General features: G+C 40.9%; 1 protein-coding gene across 1 annotated transcript in view; it reads left to right on the forward strand.

Moving 5' to 3' along the window:
• The window catches only part of samsn1a (SAM domain, SH3 domain and nuclear localisation signals 1a), a 279152-nt gene that overhangs the window by 235335 nt on the left and 29394 nt on the right, over positions 1-14423 (forward strand). The window lies entirely within an intron of this gene.

Below are 14423 nucleotides of genomic sequence, written 5' to 3' on the forward strand. Positions count from 1 at the left end.
GATGAGCTTTAGCTGATCAGGTAAAGATGTTCACATGTAAAATGAGCATGTTTCTAAACATGGTAAAATGTCCATTTCATGTGAATTCACCCTTTAACAAGCAGGTTCCATCTTTGTGGGTCATGTGGGTTTTTAGTCGGTGTTGCCCAGCAGTCCTCCAGCAGCAGCGTCAAATCCTCGTCCTCATGTTTGAGAACAAACACCTCCACGTACACAGGCTGGCCAAGCTCAGTCACTGCTGGAGGGTCTCCAGAGGAATAGAATGACCTGTAACTGGAATCTGTTTGGAATAGTTTAGGAAAATAAATACAGTTATTATAGATGGTTTCAAGCTTCTTGTTTGAAACTGGCCCTTCAAAATTAAAGTGATTCATTCATTTTCGCATAATGTATCAGCAAATATTGATGGTACTGTCTATGGATGTTTTCTTGGTTAAAAACATACATACAAACACATACTTGAAAGAATAATTTTCAGGGACAATAACAGTATTATTCAAAATTAGAAATGAAATGCAGCAACAGCAACAACAGAAAAAACTTGACCTTTAGCAAACCTCATTTCAGTCCTCAGCAGTCCCTCACTCTTCAGTGCTGACAGGGACTTTTCTTCCTGAACTGCAATGCCTAGATGAGTAATTTGGGCCAGTGCAAAGCTGCACCGCACAGTAAGACTACAAAAAAAAAAAGAAAAAAAAAAACGACAGTTGAAATGAGTGTCTACTACCTTCACAAAGCAAGAGAAGTTTAATTTCTTACTGGAAAGGAGTTTCACGAAATATAGAGCCTCTCTGCAGATGGTGTTTCACCTCAATATTGACCCAGTAGGTTATAATCCCATCTGCTATCTGCAAGAAACAAGCATCTGTTATATTCAGACTGAAAAAATACCATCTGATGTAATGTGTTTACATTTACCATGGACTGAGTGCCACAATCAGTGAATGGAAAGCTGAAAGTGACGGCATCCTTGGGTCTTTTCTGGGGTCTACAGTTGTGGCTTTGGCCTGAAGGGATCCAAACTGCATCCAGGTTCAGAGGTGGGACTGTGGCATTCTGAGGGATGGTAATGTTAAATCCATCCTTGTTGCAGAAAATATGCCTTGGTACCACTGGATAATCATTTTTGTTCCCCTCTGGAGAAAACACACTGAGATTAATGATAAACTAAGTGTCACGACTTTATCTGTGCGCTTTGAATCACAACCTTTAATGTTCCTTTCACAGGTGAGAGGGATGGACTTGACAATTTCAACTCTTCCCCCGTCAAGTGCCATGATGGCAACAGTCAGGTTTGTGATATTTTTCTATTGAACAACATGATAAAGAAAGATTAGAACATGCAAAAGACAACTGTATATATCCGCAATAAAAATGAACACACTGACACACTCAAGTGACTGTGAAGCTTACTTGTCTTCTTACAAAACATCCATGGGACGCAACTGTTAAGATAAAAAAGGTTTCAGTTTCTCCCAGGAAGTAGTGGCACTGTTTTGCAACCGCAACGGCTTGGTAATATCCGCAGTGTTCATCTGTGTGTAAATATGGACACAAACAAGAACACATAACACAAATACTTGGAAATTATGTGTCACAATCAATAAGATATTTTTAGTGTCTGACTTACCTTGAACATAAATGGTGAAAGGAAGATCAGCATATTGCACCTTTGATATGTAAACAGACATGAACCCATCATGGCAAATCGGCGTATTATCATTCATAATGTTATAGACTGTTGCTTGAAATTGTCTCGAAGCAGCAGGAGCTTCACGACTCAAAAGAAGCAAGGGTAACAAAATAAATGTCACCCAAGTGAAGTCTGCATTGTCGGCCTTCATCTTTGGATAGTGACGAGACCGTCTGACAGGTGGAGCAGCTGCTTCTCATTTGGTTTAATTGGCACAACTTCCAGGAGAGTCAAAAACTCTGTAATTCTGTCGTCTCACAGCATGAGGGCCCTGTGTTTAAATCTACTGGTGTCTGTTGGCACATCCTATATACGATCTTCTTCCCACAGTTAAAAGAAATGTAAGTGAAACAGAAACTCTAAACAGTCTGCAGGTGTGAGTGTAGCTTGGTGAAAAGGTTGCTATTTTCATTTATGTTCAACGGAGGAACACACCAAAGGCTTGTGTTTTATCTGCAAGTGAATGAGAGAATAAAAGTAATTTATACAGTCAAAAGGTACTGATTCGATGATCTCTTTCTTACGTGAAGATCTTTATTTGATGAATGTCACTCAGCCAGTGCTCAATGTTAAATCAGTAAAATACAGTGAAATTATAGAAGAAACAAATACAATGGCACATTTATCAAGCTTGTATGAAGTATGTCAGATGAATAATCGATGACTGAAAGGATGCTGAAAACATCTGAGCAGCTGTTTACACTCCGTCCTTGGTTGTCTACAGCTGGTTGAGCTGGTCTGTGCTCCTGTTGTAAATCGGGTTTTTGTATTCACAGTCTGAGAAGGAGACAAAGGGGAAGTGGGAGAGCGGTTCAGCACACTGTATCATTTCACGCCAAACATGGGCACAGATGAAGTCAACACTTACTTTCTCTTGCTTTCCTCTTCCCCACACCTGCTGCAACACGAAACAGTGAACGGTGAAACTGGTTTTTGTTTTTGGTATCAGGCTACTGATTCTCACACGCTGATACAGGACAAATCAAAGGAAATCCAAATACCTCTGCGAGGATTCTCTGCCTGAGTTGCTGCGGCTTGCTGCCTGCTGATGTCGCCTTGGTTAACTGTATGATAAAATGAATAAGTGAAATTCGAAGAGAAGAGATCGCTCTGAGTTATAAAAACAAGTGAAGCAGATGCTAGGCTAGCCCGGACATGACATCATGGTTTCAGCTCTCTCCACCCCTCATGACAGAATTGAACTTCGAGTCTAAAATTGGTGGCGTGCAGCTTTAGAACAGCCACACAGTAACCTGTGTGTTGTTTCACATATCCTGTATACATGATACAACACACAAGTTACTGTCAGTTTCCAATGTAACAGCAGGGAAATGTGATTGGAGAAGCTGTTTAGGGCTTTGGTTTTTGAGGATGACCCATCTGTCAAATGCCTTAATTATTCCACACTCATTTCCTCAAGGAAGAAAATTGTTTAATACTCTCAAGCTTCCCGACAGCACAGAAATCATGCTTTATAACAGAAAATGTCTATCATACCGTAATAATGCCGACTGAGACTTGCTTGTCGTAATCTGCTGAAGAGTTCTGGAGAGGTGAGAGGAGACTGAGTGATAAGATGATAAGAGTCACCACTAACACAAACTGCAGGAATTCTATTGAATATTAACCACCTGCATGAAATCTCAGTTTTCTTCTCTGACTTTGCATCCTCTCAAAGTTAAACTGGCTCAAGTTTGGATAAATCCCACTTGTGCCTTGAGTGGGTCGAGCTCCGTCCAGATCAGGAAGAACTCCTGGTGGACTGCAATGATTTCGGGAGGGGTCACCGTGCTGGTTGGTTGGGTCTTGGTCATCATTTTCTGATATTTAAAAAGGATCAATTCAGAAAGTATTAAGAAAAGCATTTGTGATGATACAGTGCCATTAGGGTTTTAACAAGGTGAACCCATAGATGACATGGAAATAAAGGACCAAAAGACAAAGAAGAGCTGTGTGAACGCACCATAAACAAGAGTGTCTTGTCCTGCAGGAAAAGGAAACACATTTTGAGAAAACAGGCCGAAATATTACTTGTACTTATTGACTTGTGCGTCACATATTATATAGCTACAGTAAGTGTGTGTGTGTCTGTGTGTTGTTAAAGATTACCCCTCTGCTGTTCAGCTGGCACTCTGCCTGTTTCCAGAGGCGGAGCACTGGCACCTGCAGTAGGACATTACATGAAGCAGCTTGAAGGAAGAGCTGAATATTTTGGGAGATATGCTTTTTTTGCTGTCTTGACAATAGTTGGATGAAAGGATGGATACCATTCTTATATCAGTCCAGTGAATATTAGGCCACAGCCAGCAGACGGTTAGCCTGACTTGGCACAGACTGAGCTAGCCTGACGCTGTTCAGAGTTTACAAATAATACAAAAAGCCATTTCATCTTTTGTCCAAATTAAACAAACAATATATAACCCTTGGACAGACACACGGTTACCCTCACTGTCCTGTTGTCCCTCAAATTGTATCGTCTAAATTAGCCACTTTAACAAACAACTAACAAACAAACAGAGCATAGTTCCCTTTTAATGACCTGAAACAGTTCTTTTACTATTGGCTTTTCTTTAAACTGCTACCAGTTGTTGCTTTGTAGCCATTTTGCCGGGTGTTTGTTGCCATTTGTTAGAAATATTGTTGCTTATAATTACAGTCGAAACAATATGATGCGAATGTGATGAGGCTAAGTGTTTAGCCCTGTTTCCAGTCTTTTTGCTAAGCTAAGCTAATCAGTCCCTGGCTGTGTCTTCACATTAAGTGGACAGAGAGTGTTGTGTCGATCCTCTCATCTAACTCTTGGCAAGGGAGCAAATAAACGTATTTCCCAAAATGAACTATTCCCCCAAAGGAAAGATGTGTAATGTTGTTTATTTAGCTCAACAGACTAATAAATGATAATACAGTAAGTGTTAATTACTCTTTGTCTTATTCTGTGACATCCTATAGCTAGAAGGGGAAAGTTTGACCTTAGTAGGGGGTGCTCCTTTATCAAAAATAGAATAAATAGCAAATGAAACCTGTGAAGAACCTACCTTGCACTCCTGTTATCTTATGTAAAAAAACAAAACAAAACTGTGTGCCAAGTAAAATTCCACAATAGATGGATATAATGTAAATGCTTAATTGTAAAATTTTTGCTTATCTTTAGTACCTGCTCCCACTGCTTTGTCCGTGTGGTCCTGCGTTCTGTCATTCCACCATACTAAAATAAACACAGTGTTATTCAAATAGCCAACCAATCCATCCACTCACTCATCCATCCAAACATAAAACCATACACTTTTTATCTATCAACTGTGTGTAGTGAGTGTGCTCGACTGGGCGGATACTCACATATGAATTTCATGCAGCAGCAGCCACAGACAGTCAGCAGGATGCAAAAAGCTATGCCAGTACAGAGATATATCAGCAGCAGCAGCTCTCCGCTCGGTTCACCTGCATGACACATTGTGGTTTTACAAAACAGCGTCTTACAGGAAGCTCTATCTCATTCACTTGTCCTGTCACATGTGTTTAACCTCTGAGGTTTGTGACCATGGAAAGGGAGAGACCGGATGTCTCTGCATACGATGCTGTTTGGCAGTGAGAAAACATTACCCTCAAACTTTCTAAAATCCTCCTACCTGTTTCAGCAGCAACCAGTTTCACTTGAAGGCAGTCTTCTCCCTGCTCACAGCGGTAACTGCCCAGGTCAGAGTTTTTAAGCTCATCAATGCAGATGGAGTAGTTCCCCTCTGAGCCCTGGTTTGGAAAAGCTTTCACCCGGCCATATCTGGGATCCGCAAAAGTAACATGGCCTTCGGATGTGAGGTGGACCAGGTTCATGTCAGGAGCCTGGGACCACGACACCGAGTAGAGTCTACTTGTTGAAAAGATGCATGGGAGCAGCACCGTGGAGCCAAGAGGAGCGCTGAGTGTTTGTGTCTCACAAGATTTGTTGTCAAAGTCCTCCTCATCTTAACAGGAAGAGAGAAACACAACAAGTCTCAAGTTTATGGTCATTTCTGTCAAATAATAGTACCGGCAGTAGAAACTCTTCTTCCTTATTAATGTAGACACTCAAAATATTTGTCTTGCCTTCAAATTAACCATCACGGTTCAGAAAAAATGTATAAAATCTAACTAGACGACAATTATATCGGCCAATTAAGCAAAATAATATCTAAAAATGATATCCATGAATGACCTTATTACAGACACTGCTAAAAAACATATATAACACTGAAACTGATTAAAAATAATTAATTAATTCAACACATTTTAAGCAGTTTTAATGTGCCCAAAAATTCTTACAAATGATCTTAATGTTACTAGATTAATTTATAATCAACCTCTAAAGGAGAAAAACATAATCACAATCTACTGTGGTAGAAATATCTTACTAGTACTTACCATTGGAAGACACGCACATGAAGCGCAGGGCTAAAAGGAAAATCAGCCTGTCAGCATTCATTGTCAGCGTCTCGTACAGTGTGACCATCAGTGTGATAAAGCTGTGTGTTAACCCCGTTAAGCATCATGGGACAAAACCACAACACCAGCGCAGTTCAACAAAGTCTTTGCTGTCTTTCAGTTTCACATGAAAAACACCCAAATGTTTGACACAATTTTTTTTTTTTTTATTTATTGTATAGTGATCGTGATAAATATTACATTAAAATTCAAATCAATAAATATCTTACAATGAACACATGAAAGTCCTGAAATGATTGTCTCCTCCAGACCACTTCCTGTGGAAACAATGCTTCTGGAAGAGAAAGGGGGCTTGTGATGAACAGATGAAATATTCACTTTTATTGTCACCAGGGCTAGTTCAAACAGAAGAAGAAGAAGAAGAAGAAGAAGAAGAAGAAGAAGAAGAAGAAGAAGAAGAAGAAGAAGAAGAGGTGAGTCCACGATTGAGTTGAAAGGGCGAAGAGATCGCTCTGAGTTATAAACACAAGTGAAGCAGATGCTAGGCTAGCCCGGACATGACATCATGGTTTCAGCTCTCTCCACCCCTCATGACAGAATTGAACTTCGAGTCTAAAATTGGTGGCGTGCAGCTTCAGAACAGCCACACAGTAACCTGTGTGTTGTTTCACATATCCTGTATACATGATACAACACACAAGTTACTGTCAGTTTCCAATGTAACAGCAGGGAAATGTGATTGGAGAAGCTGTTTAGGGCTTTGGTTTTTGAGGATGACCCATCTGTCAAGTGCCTTAATTATTCCACACTCATTTCCTCAAGGAAGAAAATTGTTTAATACTTTCAAGCTTCCCGACAGCACAGAAATCATGCTTTATAACAGAAAATGTCTATCATACCGTAATAATGCCGACTGAGACTTGCTTGTTGTAATCTGCTGAAGAATTCTGGAGAGGTGAGAGGAGACTGAGTGATAAGATGATAAGAGTCACCACTAACACAAACTGCAGGAATTCTATTGAATATTAACCACCTGCATGAAATCTCAGTTTTCTTCTCTGACTTTGCATCCTCTCAAAGTTAAACTGGCTCAAGTTTGGATAAATCCCACTTGTGCCTTGAGTGGGTCGAGCTCCGTCCAGATCAGGAAGAACTCCTGGTGGACTGCAATGATTTCGGGAGGGGTCACCGTGCTGGTTGGTTGGGTCTTGGTCATCATTTTCTGATATTTAAAAAGGATCAATTCAGAAAGTATTAAGAAAAGCATTTGTGATGATACAGTGCCATTAGGGTTTTAACAAGGTGAACCCATAGATGACATGGAAATAAAGGACCAAAAGACAAAGAAGAGCTGTGTGAACGCACCATAAACAAGAGTGTCTTGTCCTGCAGGAAAAGGAAACACATTTTGAGAAAACAGGCCGAAATATTACTTGTACTTATTGACTTGTGCGTCACATATTATATAGCTACAGTAAGTGTGTGTGTGTCTGTGTGTTGTTAAAGATTACCCCTCTGCTGTTCAGCTGGCACTCTGCCTGTTTCCAGAGGCGGAGCACTGGCACCTGCAGTAGGACATTACATGAAGCAGCTTGAAGGAAGAGCTGAATATTTTGGGAGATATGCTTTTTTTGCTGTCTTGACAATAGTTGGATGAAAGGATGGATACCATTCTTATATCAGTCCAGTGAATATTAGGCCACAGCCAGCAGACGGTTAGCCTGACTTGGCACAGACTGAGCTAGCCTGACGCTGTTCAGAGTTTACAAATAATACAAAAAGCCATTTCATCTTTTGTCCAAATTAAACAAACAATATATAACCCTTGGACAGACACACGGTTACCCTCACTGTCCTGTTGTCCCTCAAATTGTATCGTCTAAATTAGCCACTTTAACAAACAACTAACAAACAAACAGAGCATAGTTCCCTTTTAATGACCTGAAACAGTTCTTTTACTATTGGCTTTTCTTTAAACTGCTACCAGTTGTTGCTTTGTAGCCATTTTGCCGGGTGTTTGTTGCCATTTGTTAGAAATATTGTTGCTTATAATTACAGTCGAAACAATATGATGCGAATGTGATGAGGCTAAGTGTTTAGCCCTGTTTCCAGTCTTTTTGCTAAGCTAAGCTAATCAGTCCCTGGCTGTGTCTTCACATTAAGTGGACAGAGAGTGTTGTGTCGATCCTCTCATCTAACTCTTGGCAAGGGAGCAAATAAACGTATTTCCCAAAATGAACTATTCCCCCAAAGGAAAGATGTGCAATGTTGTTTATTTAGCTCAACAGACTAATAAATGGCTGCACGGTGGCACAGCAGGTAGTGCACGTGCCTCACAGCAAGAAGGTCGCCGGTTCGATTCCCGGGTCGGGCCTTTCTGTGTGAAGTTTGCACGTTCCCCCATTTCCCGTGCATGCGTGGGTTCTCTCCGGGTACTCCGGCTTCCTCCCTCAGACCAAAAACATGCTCATTAGGTTGATTGGTGACTCTAAATTGCCCCTAGGTGTGAGTGTGAATGGTTGTGTGTATGTGCCCTGCGATCGGCTGGCGACCGGTCCAGGGTGTACCCCGCCTCCCGCCCATTGACAGCCGAGATAGGCTCCGGCCCCCCCACGACCCCGAAAGGGATAAGCGGCATAGAAAATGGATGGATGGACTAATAAATGATAATACAGTAAGTGTTAATTACTCTTTGTCTTATTCTGTGGCATCCTACAGCTAGAAGGGGAAAGTTTGACCTTAGTAGGGGGTGCTCCTTTATCAAAAATAGAATAAATAGCAAATGAAACCTGTGAAGAACCTACCTTGCACCCCTGTTATCTTATGTAAAAAAACAAAACAAAACTGTGTGCCAAGTAAAATTCCACAATAGATGGATATAATGTAAATGCTTAATTGTAAAAGTTTTGCTTATCTTTAGTACCTGCTCCCACTGCTTTGTCCGTGTGGTCCTGCGTTCTGTCATTCCCACATACTAAAATAAACACAGTGTTATTCAAATAGCCAACCAATCCATCCACTCACTCATCCATCCAACATAAAACCATACACTTTTTATCTATCAACTGTATAGGGGAACTACCTTAATTTGATGTTGCATTCGTTGATAAAATGACGGGGCACCACCTTCCTCAGCTAAGAAGGACTGCAGAAATTAACTGCTATAACGCTGATAAAATACTAACGAATGAACTAACAGTAAACCAGTCTGATAATCTGAAGTGTAAATTCTGGATACAGGGATCGTATATATTCAGCTCAAAAGGACACCGTCTAACCAGGACTTATATCAAAATCTCATTTATTAAGCAGAATTATGGATAATGAAGGATATATCATGAATGGTACGACAGAAGATATGAGGTGATGTGACATAACACAAAAGAAACTTATGGCAACACAATGGTAAAACAAGTTTGGCGATAGTAAGAAGTAGTTGTAAGGAGATAGGGACGCGAACGTAAAGTTGAGGGATCAAACGAGTAGTTGAGAGAATTTGGATAAGTTAGTAGTATCTTAACCTCACGGAGCAACTCTTATTCAAACCCACTTAGCATGCCTACTTGGTTGGTGACGTCCTGGTAAACTCTGCTCCGAACTAACTCGCAGATGCCCAAGTGCTCGTCTGTGGCTCGATCTGCTCGGTGGTCCGGTGGAAGGCCCAGGCACACCAAGGTGAAGAGCTGATGTTGGGCGGTGATGTTTCTCGAGCTGGATTCTACGGTGTCGGTTACAGATAAGGGACGCCACCGGATGGTTGTTAACCCAGACCAAGGATCAACAGCTGGCTGCAGGGTTTTGGTTCGGTTGGGTCCGTGAAGGATTATTTTAGACGGATAGTAACAAAATTGATAGTCTCTTCGATGGCCGGTCGAAAAGGGTCCACAAAATTATTATTATTTGACTAAAATTTACTGATACTAAAACAAAAACGTGTGACTTGGAAAAATGAAAGTTTACGACAAAACTATAGAAACACGTCTTCTGAAAAGTAAATCACGCTACTCGGTATGGCTTTTGAGTAGCTCGAAGACGGAAAAACTTAAAGAGCAAAACGACTGTACAAGACTAAGACAACTAAGAAGTAACAAACAAAACTAAAACAAACTAAAACATAACTTAAGACAAGACTGAGTAACGCGCACTGAATTCATGCTGCGGCTGCAGACATTTAAATCTCGCTCCGGGGCGTGTCTAATGGGCAGGCCGTCGCTCACGTAGGACGGTTTGTGGCGTGCGATGTAATCTCGCCTCATGGAGCTGGAATTAATCAATGATTCATACGAGGGGCTCATCTGCTTCTCACTATGGTCAATCACATATATTTTGAATGGACGATTTTCAATGACATTTCAACATTGTTCACAACATGCGTTAGGCAATTCCTATGATTGGATGACAACATTAAAGATACAAGCATACACCACAAGTTGCTTCAGGAATGTCCAATTTACAACCCATCAGTATTTGATTTTTGGAGGTTCCTCTGGAGCCTGGCACCATTCAATCAGACAGTTTTATTGTCCTGATCTCTCATGGGGCTATCAGGAGAGAATTAGTGTTGCCATGAGAAACATAGTGAGGAGAAGGTGAGGAGAAGGCAACTTTTGATGTTGAGGTGTCTGTGTCTCTGGCTTCCCCGAAAAGAAAACATGGAGGAGATTCCTCTTGGCCAGGCATCTTGTCTCTGAAATTAACACCTTCCTTGTAAGCAAACCAGGTGGTCTATAACTCAACCAGTTAGACTGGTTTACAACTCCATTTCTCTGGAGTATTGCAGAGAGGGTAAGAGAAGGTCAGTTAGAGGCCAGTTCTGCTACAACTGTGTGTAGTGAGTGTGCTCGACTGGGCGGATACTCACATATGAATTTCATGCAGAAGCAGCCACAGACAGTCAGCAGGATGCAAAAAGCTATGCCAGTACAGAGATATATCAGCAGCAGCAGCTCTCCGCTCGGTTCACCTGCATGACACATTGTGGTTTTACAAAACAGCGTCTTACAGGAAGCTCTATCTCATTCACTTGTCCTGTCACATGTGTTTAACCTCTGAGGTTTGTGACCATGGAAAGGGAGAGACCGGATGTCTCTGCATACGATGCTGTTTGGCAGTGAGAAAACATTACCCTCAAACTTTCTAAAATCCTCCTACCTGTTTCAGCAGCAACCAGTTTCACTTGAAGACAGTCTTCTCCCTGCTCACAGCGGTAACTGCCCAGGTCAGAGTTTTTAAGCTCATCAATGCAGATGGAGTAGTTCCCCTCTGAGCCCTGGTTTGGAAAAGCTTTCACCCGGCCATATCTGGGATCCGCAAACGTAACACGGCCTTCGGATGTGAGGTGGACCAGGTTCATGTCAGGAGCCTGGGACCACGACACCGAGTAGAGTCTACTTGTTGAAAAGATGCATGGGAGCAGCACCGAGGAGCCAAGAGGAGCGCTGAGTGTTTGTGTCTCACAAGATTTGTTGTCAAAGTCCTCCTCATCTTAACAGGAAGAGAGAAACACAACAAGTCTCAAGTTTATGGTCATTTCTGTCAAATAATAGTACCGGCAGTAGAAACTCTTCTTCCTTATTAATGTAGACACTCAAAATATTTGTCTTGCCTTCAAATTAACCATCACGGTTCAGAAAAAATGTATAAAATCTAACTAGACGACAATTATATCGGCCAGTTAAGCAAAATAATATCTAAAAATGATATCCATGAATGACCTTATTACAGACACTGCTAAAAAACATATATAACACTGAAACTGATTAAAAATAATTAATTAATTCAACACATTTTAAGCAGTTTTAATGTGCCCAAAAATTCTTACAAATGATCTTAATGTTACTAGATTGATTTCTAATCAACCTCTAAAGGAGAAAAACATAATCACAATCTACTGTGGTAGAAATATCTTACTAGTACTTACCATTGGAAGACACACACATGAAGCGCAGGGCTAAAAGGAAAATCAGCCTGTCAGCATTCATTGTCAGCGTCTCGTACAGTGTGACCATCAGTGTGGTAAAGCTGTGTGTTAACCGCGTTAAGCATCATGGGACAAAACCACAACACCAGCGCAGTTCAACAAAGTCTTTGCTGTCTTTCATTTTCACATGAAAAACAACCAAATGTTTGACACAATTGTTTTTCTTTTTTTTTATTGTATAGTGATCATGATAAATATTACGTTAAAATTCAAATCAATAAATATCTTACAATGAACACATGAAAGTCCTGAAATGATTGTCTCCTCCAGACCACTTCCTGTGGAAACAATGCTTCTGGAAGAGAAAGGGGGCTTGTGATGAACAGATGAAATGTTCAATTTTGTTGTCACCAGGGCTAGTTCAAACAGAAGAAGAAGAAGAAGAAGAAGAAGAAGAAGAAGAAGAAGAAGAAGAAGAAGAAGAAGAAGAAGAGGTGAGTCCACGATTGAGTTGAAAGGGCGAAGAGATCGCTCTGAGTTATAAACACAATTGAAGCAGATGCTAGGCTAGCCCGGACATGACATCAAGGTTTCAGCTCTCTACACCCCTCATGACAGAATTGAACTTCGAGTCTAAAATTGGTGGCGTGCAGCTTTAGAACAGCTACACAGTAACCTGTGTGTTGTTTCACATATCCTGTATACATGATACAACACACAAGTTACTGTCAGTTTCCAATGTAACAGCAGGGAAATGTGATTGGAGAAGCTGTTTAGGGCTTTGGTTTTTGAGGATGACCCATCTGTCAAGTGCCTTAATTATTCCACACTCACTTCCCCAAGGAAGAAAATTGTTTAATACTCTCAAGCTTCTTTTTATCCTCTTTTTTTTTTTTGGAAATGTTTTTTTAGATTTTAGGGATTGTAATCCCTAAAATCTTCTGTCTGTCGGTCGGTTGGTCAGTCAGCCAGTCCACCACTTATCTGCTTCATGTAGGTATCTCCACAGTTATTGGACAGATTGCCATTGGCAGAGGAAACTGTGGAACTCAGTGCATGTAATTGGATGATTGTGGTGATCCCCTGACTTTTCCTCTAGCGCCCCCATAAGGTTGACATGTGGTTTTTAATAAAATGTCTGAAACAATGGGATGTTTTACCAAACATTCTGATACACATATTCATATTACCCCCAGGATGCACTGTAGTCAGTTTGTGACTCCTTGACTTATCATTTCGCACTATCATCAGGATGAATGTCCAGTACAGTAGTTTAGAGGCAAACCTGCAAAACCTGCAAAAAATAACATCTAACATCTTTGTTCTTAGTGCAAAATGTTGCCGTGCTAAACAAAGATGGTAAGCATTATCTGCTGAAATTCAGCTTGTTTAATTGTCATTTGACCATGTTTGCATGATGACGTAATGTTTCGCTCAAAGCCCAAGTTTCTTTTTCAACAGTCCTATAATCGATTTTCTTTCACTTCAAATAAGGCTCTTCAAACCATCGTGCTATGTTATATCCAAGAGAATATTCTACCGGATGTCACGATCAGTCCCAAGAAGTCCGGCATTATTTTGAAAGTCCTAACCGGATATTGTGTTGACGCTGATTTGACGCTTGTGATGAGCAGCGTTTCTGTGTACGGACGTTCACGATGAGAAGCGCTATTGCAGTGCGTGTGTTTGCGTGTGTGTGTGTGTGTTTGCATGTGTGTGTTTGAGCACGTGAGCCACCGCGCCACACGTTCAGCGCTGACAGATTGACAGCTTGCCCGCCCAATCAGAAATAAAAAAAAAACAAAAGCAACTACATAATACGATTTTCACAGTTAAATGTCAAACTTCATGAAAAACTCACTCTGGTGCTGCCACACACATACAAAGTGTGAAATAAGACCGTCCGCGCTTTTTTGAGTGAGATACGGATCTCTGTAAGCGTCCTGCCTACAGCTTCCACACAAGCCGTTTGATTTCGGTTATCGAAAGCACTGTGTTATGAATCATGTTAAGGCGTTGTTCTGTTGTTGGCTGTAAAGAGGAGCACAAATCGCTCCATCGGCTCCCAGCCGACAGAAGAGCATCGTGGATTGAATTCATTTTTCAAGACATGGAGGTGCATGCCATGAACTCTTTTTGGAGTTTAAAATATCGATATTCATTAATAGTAAAGGTGCATAAACTGCGTTCACGTGTGTTTCCTCCACTCCAGCCATCCACTTCGTTTGTGGCAGACAAGACGATTTCTCTTCCTTTTTTCAAACTCCATTTAAACTGCATGTTTAACAGCCCAGTTTAATAATAATAATAATAATAATAATAATAATAATCGTTTGAAGTGAACGATTGGAGCCAGAGAGCGAGCCGCTTTAGGCTTTTTGTTTTTTTCTCGAC

The sequence above is a fragment of the Chaetodon trifascialis genome, chromosome 9 (assembly GCF_039877785.1).
Source record: "Chaetodon trifascialis isolate fChaTrf1 chromosome 9, fChaTrf1.hap1, whole genome shotgun sequence".
Taxonomy (NCBI): Eukaryota; Metazoa; Chordata; class Actinopteri; order Chaetodontiformes; family Chaetodontidae; genus Chaetodon; species Chaetodon trifascialis.